Source organism: Scyliorhinus canicula, chromosome 12 (assembly GCF_902713615.1).
Source record: "Scyliorhinus canicula chromosome 12, sScyCan1.1, whole genome shotgun sequence".
NCBI classification, from domain to species: Eukaryota; Metazoa; Chordata; class Chondrichthyes; order Carcharhiniformes; family Scyliorhinidae; genus Scyliorhinus; species Scyliorhinus canicula.
In genome coordinates, this window is record NC_052157.1 from 143,057,762 (window position 1) to 143,070,184 (window position 12,423).

Genomic DNA, 12,423 nt, shown 5'->3' on the forward strand with positions numbered 1-12,423 from the left:
CGTGGGTTTCACCCCCACAACCCAAAGATGTGCAGGATAGGTAGATTGGCCACTCTAAATTGCCCCTTAATTGGAAAAAATAATTGGGTACTCTAAATTAAAAAAAAACAGAAAATAAGTTAATCTTCACAAAAAATGTACTTGTACGGAATAACATTCCGGGTAAGACATATGAAGGCCTTTTGTATCCTAGAAATATTTAAGGAACAATTGGATGCCGCAATGGGCAGAGCAACATTAGATTCTCTGGGTGGAGGAATCAAAGTGGGTTGAACAGCCTTCCTCATCATAATTATTTAGTGACCTGCTGAACATATCCGATATCAGGTATAAAGTTGCTTCCTTTAACAAAGAAACATAAATGCTGATTTTCATCTATGGAACTTTCTTTTCCAATTTTGCCCCTAATAGGACGAGGGATATCAATTCTGCAAAATGGTTGCACCAAGCCAGTATTAAATATCCAGGGATTTGTATCTTAGTTTTCCATTTATCCATAAAAGATTTGGCCATAGGTGCAAGAGGAATGATATCAAAGTTTGCTGATATACTAAATTAAGACAACATGCAAACTGCATGGAAGAATGGGGCAGCACGGTAGCATGGTGGTTAGCATAAATGCTTCACAGCTCCAGGGTCCCAGGTTCGATTCCCGGCTGGGTCACTGTCTGTGCGGAGTCTGCACGTCCTCCCCGTGTGTGCGTGGGTTTCCTCCGGGTGCTCCGGTTTCCTCCCACAGTCCAAAGATGTGCGGGTTTGGTGGATTGGCCATGCTAAATTGCCCGTAGTGTCCTAAAAAAAAAGTAAGGTTAAGGGGGGGGTTGTTGGGTTACGGGTATAGGGTGGATCCGTGAGTTTGAGTAGGGTGATCATTGCTCGGCACAACATCGAGGGCCGATGGGCCTGTTCTGTGCTGTACTGTTCTATGTTCTAAGAATGCTGGAGGACATAGATAACAGAGTTGACAGATTGAAAAGGCAGATGTGGAGTCTATTTTGGGAATAAGCATAGTGAAAGTAAATACAGCTTGCTATTATTCCAGTCTCTTATTTAAGTTACTATTTAATATGTATTTTAATGACAAAATTCTGGCCTTGGGTGACCATCTATGTAATGTTTGTACCTTCTTCCAGTGTCTGTGTGGGTTTTCTCCAGGCACTTTGGTTCCCTCCCACAGTCCAAAGATGTGCAGGTAAGGTAGATTGGCCATGCTAAATTGCCTCTTGGTGTTCAAAGATGTGTGGGTTTGGGTGGGCCTAGATGGGGTGCTCTTTCAGAGGATCGGTGCAGGCGCGATGGGACAAATGGCCTCCTTCTGCATTAGGGATTCTATGACTCCAAACAGAATCAAGGAACTGAAAGACATGTTTCCAGATACAAACTGCTGCTCGTAGCTGCTCCTGCTACGAGATATGGGGCTGGTTTAGCACAATGGGCTAAGCAGCTGGCTTGTAATGCAGAACAAGGCCAGCAGCGCGGGTTCAATTCCCGTACCGGCCTCCCCGAACAGGCGCCGGAATGTGGCGACTAGGGGCTTTTCACAGTAACTTCATTGAAGCCTACTTGTGACAATAAGCTATTATCTGCTGCTATGGTATGCCACACTCATCTCGGTTATGTGCCATTCTCACATATCCACTATAATTCATCTGCAACTACTCTGTCATGTCCCTAATCTTACTACAACTAAGTCTATCCCTCTTTCTACTGTCCTCCATTTTGCCCTCTAGAAGGGATCTCTAGTTTTTCAGCTCTGATCAAATGGCCGTATGCGACTATTTTTGATTGTCAGGTTTTAAAAAGTTCCTTTTGCTCTTGCTATTTCAAGCACATTTCATACAGAAGTGGATAGAGTATAGCATCAAATAAGTTTTTTTTCCTGTTACAAAAGTTGTTGTTGTTAACACATCTTTCATGGCTTCCAGTGGCGGCAATGCGGAGCTAAGCCGCACGTTCAGCAGCTCCCGCTAAAAACGGACTTTGGGGCTCCTTTCAGGGTCCCCAACAGAACTTTGTCGGGAAATCCCGACGTGGGAAGAGGACAGGAGTCAATCCCTATGGTCCGGATCAGGAGTGGGGTAAGAAGAAAAACGGTGGAAGCATCCCTGGAAAAGCGGGGGAAGAAAGACAAAATGGCGGCCGGCAGAGGCCCGGAGGAGTGGAGGCAGTGAGCGCAGGAGCAGCAGGAGACTCTGCTGCGCTGCTTCCAGGAGCTTAAGGTGGAGCTGCTGGAGTCGTTGAAGGTTACCACCAGAGAGCTGATGGAGGCTCAGACAGCCCAGGGGGCTGCGATCTGGGAGCTGCAGAAGCAGGCCTCCGAAAGGGAGGATGAGGCCATGGCCGTCGCAGGGAAGGTGGAGATGCACGAGGCGCTCCATAAAAGGTGGCAGGAGCGGTTCGAGGAGCTGGACAACCGGTCGAGGCGGAAGAATTTGCGGATCCAGGGCCTCACGGAGGGGTCGGACCCACCGGCCCATGTGGTTGTTATGTTGAACTCGCTGATGGGGGATGGGTCCTTCCAGGGGTCCCTGGAGTTAGAGGGGGCCCACAGAATTCTGGCTAGGAGGCCCAAGCCGAATGAGCCGCCGCGGGCTGTGTTGGTGCGGTTTCATCGGTTTGTGAGTGCGTGCTCCGGTGGGCCAAGAAGGAGCGGGGCAGCAAGTGGGAGAACACAGAGGTGCGGATCTTCCAGGACTGGAGTGCGGAGGTGGCGAAGCGGAGGGCCGGGTTCAACCGGACGAAGGCGGTACTCCACAGGGGGTGCTGGGGAGGGGGGGGAGGGCGGGGGGGGGGGGGGGGGGGGCGTTGCCGCATTCAGGATCTGGATGTGGGGGGCCTTCAACACGGTACTGGATCCCCCATTGGATCAATCCAAGTCCCGGACAGGTAGGAGGCCGGTGGCGGCTAAGGTGTTATGGGGACTTATGGACCAGATTGGGGGGGGTGGATCCCTGGAGGTTTGCGAGGCCAAGGGCCAGGGAGTACTCGTTTTTCTCCCACGTGCATAAGGCCTATTCGAGGATTGATTTTTTTTGTCCTGAGCAGGGGGCTGGTTTCGAGGGTGGAGGATGTGGAATACTCCGCCATTGCCATTTCAGATCATGCCCCGCACTGGGTGGACCTCGGGCTGGGGGAGGAGAGGGACCAACGTCCGCTCTGGCGCTTGGAGGTGGGGCTGCTGGCAGATGAGAGGTGGCTGAGAGGGTTCAGGGTTTTGCGAGAGGTAACCTGAGGCCAACGACAACGGGGAGGTCTGAGTGGGGACGGTCTGGAAGGCATTGAAGGCGGTGACTAGAGGGGAATTGATTTCCATCCGAACCCATAGGGAGAGGGGGGAGCAGAGGGAGAGGGAGAGACTGATAGGGGAGATGGTGAGGGTGGATAGGAGATATACGGAGGCTCCGGAGGAGGGATTGCTGGGGGAGAGGCGTAGCCTTCAGGCCAGGTTCAACCTATTGACTACCAGAAAGGTGGAAGCTCAGTGGAGGAAAGCACAGGGAGCGGTGTATGAATATGGGGAGAAGGCGAGCAGGATGCTGGCACACCAACTCCGAAGGCGGGACGCGGCCAGGGAGATTGGGGGAGTGACGGATAGAGCTGGGAAGGTGGTGCGGAGGGGGGTAGCTGTTAATGGGGTCTTCAGGGACTTCTATAGGGAACTGTACCGGTCGGAACCCCCGGTGGAGGGGGGTGGAATGGGGCGCTTCTTGGACAAGCTGCGATTTCCGAGGGTGGAGGAGGAGCAGGGGGAAGGACTGGGGGCGCCGATCGAGCTGGAGGAGGTGGTTAAAGGGATAGGGAGCATGCAGTCGGGGAAGGCGCCGGGGCAGGATGGGTTTCCGGCAGAATTCTATAAAAGGTATGTGGACCTGTTGGGCCCTCTGTTGGTCCGGACCTTTAACGAGGCAAGGGAGGGGGGGCTTTGCCCCCATGTCACGAGCGCTGATTCCCTTGATCCTGAAGCGGGACAAGGACCCTCTGCAGTGTGGGTCGTATAGGCCGATTTCGCTGCTAAATGTCGACGCCAAGCTGCTGGCAAAGATCCTAGCCAGAAGAATAGAGGATTGCATGCCGGGGGTCATTCATGAGGACCAGGCGGGGTTTGTGAAGGGAAGGCGGTTGAATACAAACGTACGAAGGCTCCTCAACGTTATTATGATGCCGGCTGTGGAAGGGGAGGCGGAGATAATGGTGGCATTAGATGCAGAGGAGGCCTTTGATAGGGTTGAGTGGGAGTATCTGTGGGAGGTGTTGGAGAGGCTTGGGTTTGGGGGAGGGGTTTATCCATTGGGTGAGGTTGCTCTATGAGGCCCCGATGGCGAATGTAGCCACGAATAGGAGGAGGTCGGAGTACCTTCGGCTGTACCGGGGGACGAGACCCCTGTCCCCCTGGCTCTTCGCGTTGGCGATTTGAGCCCCTGGCCATGGCGTTAAGGGAGTCAGGGAACTGGAGGGGCCTGGTGCGGGGTGGGGAGGAGCATAGAGTGTCACTTTATGCGGACAACCTGTTGCTGTATGTGGCGGACCCGGTGGGGGGGGATGCCGGAGGTGATGAAGATTCTTAGTGAATTCGGGGGTTTCTCTGGGTATAAGCTGAACCTGGGCAAGAGCGAGTTGTTCGTGGTGCACCCGGGGGATCAGGAGGAGGGGATTGGTAGGCTCCCACTGAAGCAGGCAGGGAAGAGCTTCAGGTACCTAGGAGTCCAGGTGGCTGGGAGTTGGGGGGCCCTGCACAAACTCAACCTCACAAGGTTGGTGGAGCAGGTGGAGGAGGAGTTCAAGAGGTGGGATATGTTACCGCTAAATTGGAGACGGTGAAATTTGCCCTGAGGGGATCAGTACAAGGGTTCTTTAGGCGGTGGCAGCCTTTCCTGGACTTCCTGGCGGAACTGTAGGGAAACAGGCCGGCAGCAGCAGCAACCCGAGAGGGGGGGGGTTGTGGGATGTGGCGGGTGCTATCTCTTTCCCTTTTGTTGTTTGGGTGCTCTTTTGTTTTTTCTTTTGTTTGCGGTTGCTTTTGAAGTTGGGTGGGCGTTGTTCTTGGGTTTTTACCGCGGTTGTTTTGTTAATATTGTTGTGAGGTTTATATTTTGTAAAAATCTTAATAAACATTTTTTTTTTTAAAACACATCTTTCATCTTCACAAAATTACTTCTGGCTATCTCTTCTATCCTTCTAACTTCTGCATCGCACCTGCCATTATTTGTCCTGAATGTACAAACTTGTCTACTTATTCCAGTGTGCCCCATCCACGTTAATCTTCAATCTAGTTTCTTCTAATGTATTCCTTCTAACTACCATTGTTTGTGTCTTTTTGGTGTGCATACTCAATTCATATTTTATACATATAATTTAAAAATTCACAGTACAGTTGAAAAAGTAATTAAAATGGAGATTGAATTCTGAGTTTGTATAGAGAAGCACTGAAAATGAAAGCAACAAAGTAATTTACCATGTACATGACTGGTTGGACCCTAGTTGAGAGTATTGCATACATTTCTGGGCACCCATATAATTAATCTTTTAGGCATGAAAGTGAGAGCACAAAAATACTTTTTTTTTTAATCAGAAATTAAAAGCCAAAGTTAACAAAAAAAAAAGGCTTGAAAAATGCAGCTTTCTTCATTGGAAAATATTACAAGATGATCTCCAAGATTTTCAAGTGAGAATAAATTTAGATTTGTACATCGTGTGTGACCGCGAGGGGGGGGGGGGGGGGGGGGAGAGAGGAGAGAGAGAGAGAGAGAGAGAGAAGGTGCACAATGTAAACAGTAGTTCTGAAGATTTTATTTTTCCAGCTTCAAGTGCTCTATTATTCAAAGCTCTGCTGCATGTGCCCTATCTCACCTTAAGTCCTGCATGTTCATCATCTCCAAAATCCTCACTGATATGCAATGGGGGTCAGGAAAACCATGCACGAGTATAAAATTCTGGTGCACTTCAGTCACTTCAAATTTCTCCAAGGTCTCACACCACCTACACTGCAACCTCCTGCAATCTTACCTCTCCCATCATACATTCCAGGTCTCCAATTCCCTCCCCCTCTCTTGGCACAACCAATACTGACCGGGCAAACCATTACTATAGTTTCACTCACCAGAACTGTCTCCTAAGCATTCGCAAAATATGTTTCAGCTTTCAGTCACTTCTTTCACCTTGATTTTAAATTTGTTCCTTTATTCCTTATCTATATATATTTTCCTATCTCTTCCCCAGGAACCACGGTCTCGCATTTTCCAAGTTTCCTGTACCTTGATTAGATTAATCATCGCCAGAAAATCACCATCACCTCTTTTCACTTCTGCACTGTTACCTCCAGTGCTCCCCAACCTATCTTTGGCCCCCTCCACGGTACATCCCTCCACGGTACATAAGTCATGAGACTGCACATCTGGCATCCAGTAGGGGATGAGCAGGATTTTCACGGCAACTTTATTTTCACAGAAATTTCTTCCAATTAAATACCGGAAGACTGAAGCCAAAGTTCTCAGTCTCCACCACAAAATTCCATCTTTTTCCCTGACAACTATCTGAGACTGAAAAATAATGTTCAGAACCTTAGCGCATATTTGAACCGAGAATGATCTTTCAACCACTCATCTACACCTATTTTCACCTCTGTAACATTGCCTGATCAGCTCCTGCTTCAGTTATCTGCTGTTGAAACTGTTGTCCACACCTTCGTGACTTCCATACTTGATTGTTCTAATACACTGCTGGCCAGCCTTCTACACTCTCTTCTCCGTAAACTTGAGGGTTTATCCAAAACATTTTTCTCAATGTCCTAACTCAAAGAATGCTAAGCACCCATCACACCTATGCTTGCTGATCTACACTATCTCCGACTCAAGCAATGTTTTGATTTTTAAATGTGCGTCATTGTTTTAAAAGCTAGATATGGTCTGATCTTCCCTATCTCAGCTCTACAACCCTCAGTGCTCCTCTAATTCCAGCATCTTGAACATCCACAATTTGAATCGCTCCACTAATGCTGGCCATGCCAAGGCCCTAAGCTCTGGAATTTCCTCAACTTTCTACCTAGTTTTTCTCTTTTCAGACAGTCCTCAACACCCACCTCTTTGACCAAGCTTTTGGCCATTTTTCCTGATATCCTTTTATGGGGCTCAGTGCCAACTTGTTTCTTTTTAAACAATACCCATGCAAAACATATTGGGGCATTTTATGTTATATATGTAAGTACAAGTTGTTATTATTGTAAGGACAAATGTTTGTTGTTACAATGGAAAAAATGAAATATGTTTAGAGCAGATTGCTCTGACTAAAGAATTGGCAAGACGGCCTCTTTTAGAGTGCAAGGTGAGAAAATTAGTGGACAAAATGCACACATGGATGCGACTTATGCAAATGATGCAACAGGTTTCACAACTTTTTCAAAACAAAAAAGATTCAAAGGATCAAAAATAGAAAATGTTGGAAAATCTCAGCAGGTCTGACAGCAGTGTGTTAACACAGTGCGCAATGTGTCAAAGGACAACCTGGACCAGGGAAAATAGATGGCCCAAGTCGGAAGGAGTAGGGGGAGTGGAGATGGTGGTAAGGGAATAACAAGATGGGAAGTAGGATTGAAAAAGGAATCTATGCTCTCTCTCTCCACAGATGCTGTCAGACTTGCTGAGATTTTCCAGCATTTTCTGTTTTAGTTTCAGATTCCAACATCCGCAGTAATTTGCTTTTAAGATTCAAATAATGCTTATAAATATGGATCAAATATAACTTCTTCCAACACACCGAAAAATTTAGGTTATTAATCTTTGTAACTATATCTCAAAAAAGTGACACCTAGTTCGAATATCACTTTCTTCCAGAACTACACTATGTATCTACAATATCTTCCATTTTAACATAGTCCAGATTAATAAGTATTTGAGGTTTTAAAAACATGTATACAGTGTATATTTTTCTAATTTGAATTATTGCAATGTGTGTAAGGAAAGAGAAAACTTTGATATTGTCGTGCGAGAGCCCCGGTAAGAAAAGTGTGTTTCATCAAATGGCTGCAGTGATGTCATTGTGTGGGTGGAGCTGGAATGTGATTCTGCTTTTTACTTTCATTTTGAGCTGGAAGCTCTTTTTGGCTGGTGTCTTAGTTTCGCTTTCAGTTGGAGAGCTGCATTCAAACCAAGCAGGTGTATGTATATTGGTCTATCTCTCTGTATGGTAATACAAGGTGTTTAGATCACTTGATAATTTAAGAGTGATAACTGTTCTCTGTGGAGAATTCAAACCTACTGTCTTTGTTAAAAAGTGTTTTGGTTGATGGATGTTGTTAGGAAAGTTGCTACGTGTTACTTATAGAGTACTGTATTTTTTTGGTGGGTTATCAGTGTTGGTAGTTGATAAGATGTGTACTGTGTGTTTATAAAATGTTAACTGGATTCATAAAATAATAATTGTTTTTGTTTAAAAATACTTTTAGTTCTCTGTTGCATCACACCTGTAAAGTGGGCCCTGTGCTCCCCATAACCAAAATCTATTCAAAGTTGTGGGTCAGGTGAACTCCATGATATCCTTTGGTGTTCTCTAAATCCTGGCCAATAATAATATCAAGCCATGCAATTCTTGAGCAGGTTTGCCACATTCATTTTGTTTCACTCGCCCCAATTTCCATAATGGAGCTTTCATTCTTCCATTCGAATATAGAGGGCGACACATTGGTTAGCACTGCTGCCTCAGCACCAGGTACCCAGGTTCAATTTTGACTTTGGGTGACTGTGTGGTGTTTGCAAGGTCTCCAAGTGTCTGAATGGGTTTCCTCCAGGTTCTCTGGTTTCCTCCCACAATCAAAAGATGTGCAGGTTTGGTAGATTTGCCATGCTTAATCATCCCTTTGTGTCCAAAACGTTAGCTGGAGTTACTAGGATCATTGAATCCCTGCAGTGCTGAAGGCCATTTGGCCCATTGAGTCTGCACCGGCTCTCTGAAAGAGCACTCCATCCAAGCCCACTCCCTCGCCCTATCCCAATAACCCATTAACCTAACCCACACATCTTTGGATACGAAGGGGAAATTTAGTTTTGCCCATCCACCTAACCTGCACATCTTTGAACTGTGGGAAGAAACCAGAGCACCCAGAGGAAACCTACACATTCACGGGGACAGTGTGCAAACTCCACACAATCACCCAAGGCTAGAATTGAACCTGGGTCCCTGGCACTCTGAGGCAGCAGTGCTAACCACTGTGCCATCATGCCGCCCCTTAGGTTTGGCGTGTGGGCCTAGGTAGGGTTCTCTTTCAGAGGGTCAGTGATAAACTCGATGGGCCGAATGGCCCCTTCACTGTCAGAATTCTATGAATTTACAAACATCTTAGAATTAGAAAGCTTAATCAGTACTTGAAGAAGAAGCTGAAGCGGTGTACTAACCTCAACTCTAATAATGGAAGTAACATTGCAAACTAGAAATGAAGTGCCTCATCTTGTAGCTAACTCCCATGTTTATGTTTAATATTAAATAATTTGACCACCATTTCAAATAATCTTTTCAAAGAATTTCAATCTTCAACATCACGGAATCTGAGTGACTATAAACAGAGTTATTATATAAATGTATATGTTATAATGAGGTGTGTGCTGTAATGAGAATGTTTATTTATGGTTTCTCTTATTACAGAGCAGTCATAAGCAATGAATTACATTTGTGGTTTGGCAATGTTCATAAATCTACTTTTGACATGGGAAAATATTTAGCAAAACCTACCCAGTGACCTCTACTGGATATGCGCATGTGGACGTTATGCCCTGCTATGCTCCCTTCCCCCAAAGTTGAATGAAGTGCCGCCACTCGCCATTAAAGCTTTCTTATGAATAATGACCATTGGAAGATAAAGGATAGAAAGCAACCAGTACTAGTGGAGACATTCCTAGCAAACACAAAAACATCAAGGAAAAAGTGTACATTTTTGTGCTCAGCAAAACAAAGGAAGTTAACACTGGGAAAAATAATATTCTCTCAATCAAACACCCAACATTAGAATCAAGTATTCTCTCAACAGGCTACAGCACAGCCAGACGAAAATAAATTCTTTCTCTGCCAACAGTGTGCCTTTAAACTGTTCTCAAATGCTGCACCACTGACATATTACATTTCCCTGTTCCTACACCAACTGTACTTGTGGCCTTGCAGTGCCAATTTTGTGGACCCACTCCCAGTTTGAGTTGAGTTGAGACAGTGCAATTTTGTTTAGGACTCCAATAGTGAGGTCAGATTTTTTTTTCACAATTGGTGTGGGCTGCATTCAAGTCCAAATGAAAACAATTTTCTAGCCATTGCATCACACCACTTTACTTAAATGTAATGAAGGACAACCAGTCCATTTTTAGCTACAATGACCACAATATTTGACAGCATTGGAGAAATAACTCCTCACTGTTGAAAAGAGCTTCTAGTTTATCCTACTGATGTTTTAGTTCAGCGTCTTCTGTTCCTGTTGTGAAAACTTCATCCAAGTGGTATTTCTCTGCAGCTGTACCAATAGAACTGCTAGTTATCAGTTTCTGATGTGATGTGTGCCAATTTGTGAGTTAATCCTGTACTAAATATATCTGTGCAATTTCTATAAAAACAATTAAGAATCCCTGATAATGGCAAAGAACATAATTTAGAATGTTTCCCCTAAAACCCAGGTGCAAATCCTCTCACGTGAAATCAGTTCTTTCCATTTTGTTTCACAAGCGATATTGCTCGTTTAGCCCTCTATTCTCTACCCAAGAGAAAGGGATAGAAATATGGCTCCATAATAAGACAGCAGATACAAATGAAATACAGCTGTGCATCCACACCCTGCAAAGCTCCAAGTTTCTAGTTCATGTTGGTCCCTGAGGATACAAGGAAAGCTTTACAGGATAGTGACAAGCCCTCCATGAAAGTTTCTTTTACCCATTGAGCAATTAAAAATAATTTGGATCACTTTACTTCGTGAAACTCATTACATTGTGTTGGCAATTTCATTTGAACATTACAAAACAGAGCCTTTAATAAACAGCTATTACATTTGCACGTGAAAAGTTTATAAAAAAGCATTCCTTAGCCTATGTTACTAAGGAGTTTGATGTTAGCTTAATGCTCCTCAAGTTTTATGTCATCTTCAATGATAGGAATGACTGACTATGAATGACTGACTAGCAATTAAATATATAATATTCAACGGCACAAGTTAAACAAATCCACATAATTACTTAATTTCCCCACTATACACATGGAATCCTGTAGTTTATAATAGAATAAAAATCTTGCATCCTTTGAGCCAGTAAGCCAGCTGTGATATTTGAAACAATCCAATATAATAGGAAATTAAGAACTTCAGCCAAGTGAAATGTTATGCCTAGATGAGGAACTAACTATACAGGACCACAACATTGAGAAATTGTGTTCAAACAAAATATTAGGAAATCAATCGAGGGTTGGTGAGAATGTTTCTCCATCACCCGCTGACCGAGACTTTAGCACAGAAATCTTCAACTCTTTTACAAATGAGTCACTGAGTAAATTCCTGGTAAAAGTCTCAGCTACAAATCTCTCAAAAAGGTACTGTTGCCTGCTCACAGTAATCATGTTAGAATTATCTTTCTTTATTTCCTGACCGCAATAACAAAAGTTATTTTAATCACATGACACCTTTCCAAATCCGCCAAATAAATAAAATTGAAAGAACATTTTAACTATTTACACTTATCAATTTCATTATAAGCCAATTTAACTCTAGCTCCTTTACAAAATTATTGATGTTCAGCTAATCATACATTATCAGACATAATAGACAACTTATTCTATCACACACCTCATAACATACCAAACACTCTTCTCTGGAGATTATTACAGTGGACAGATCATCTTCCAACTGACTTTCCTGAAGTTATTCGGAGAAGTGGTGGTGATGCTGTAATAATTTGAAAAGCCTTGTCAAATGGTTGTAAATGGAAACTCACCATTCTTATTATTTTGATCTGGGCAGGGACCAGTTTTGTAGATGACACTGGCTTCAGACAAAATTATTTTTAAACCACTGTTAAAGATAGTGGAAACTCTATTTATGCTTGGTGCAACTTACATTAAAAAACTATTTTTGGCACTTGTTTGGTTGATTTAATCTATTTTGCACTGATAACACTACCTCAAACCAGCAGAAACATGGTTAATTCCTAATTCATGCCAAGCTAGATCAATTGTTATGCTCAATTGCTGCCCTATTGCCTCAAGGTGTATGGCAACTGAATTACTATAACTGACCTCACCTCATTCCTCTCTCAAATCAGCAAGCCTACTTCGTCAGCACCTTCCAAACCATGACGTCTTGGAAGAACATGGGCAGCAGTCTCATGAAAACACCATCATTGCAAGTATCCCTCCAAGCCACACATCACCCTGATTGGGCACTATATCACTGTACCTTGACCGTTACGGAGT

The 12,423-nt window shown here is 44.4% G+C and overlaps 1 protein-coding gene across 4 annotated transcripts in view; it reads right to left on the reverse strand.

Annotated features, from left to right (window-relative positions):
* taok1a (TAO kinase 1a) overlaps positions 1-12,423 on the reverse strand; it is a 188,057-nt gene that overhangs the window by 154,125 nt on the left and 21,509 nt on the right. The window lies entirely within an intron of this gene.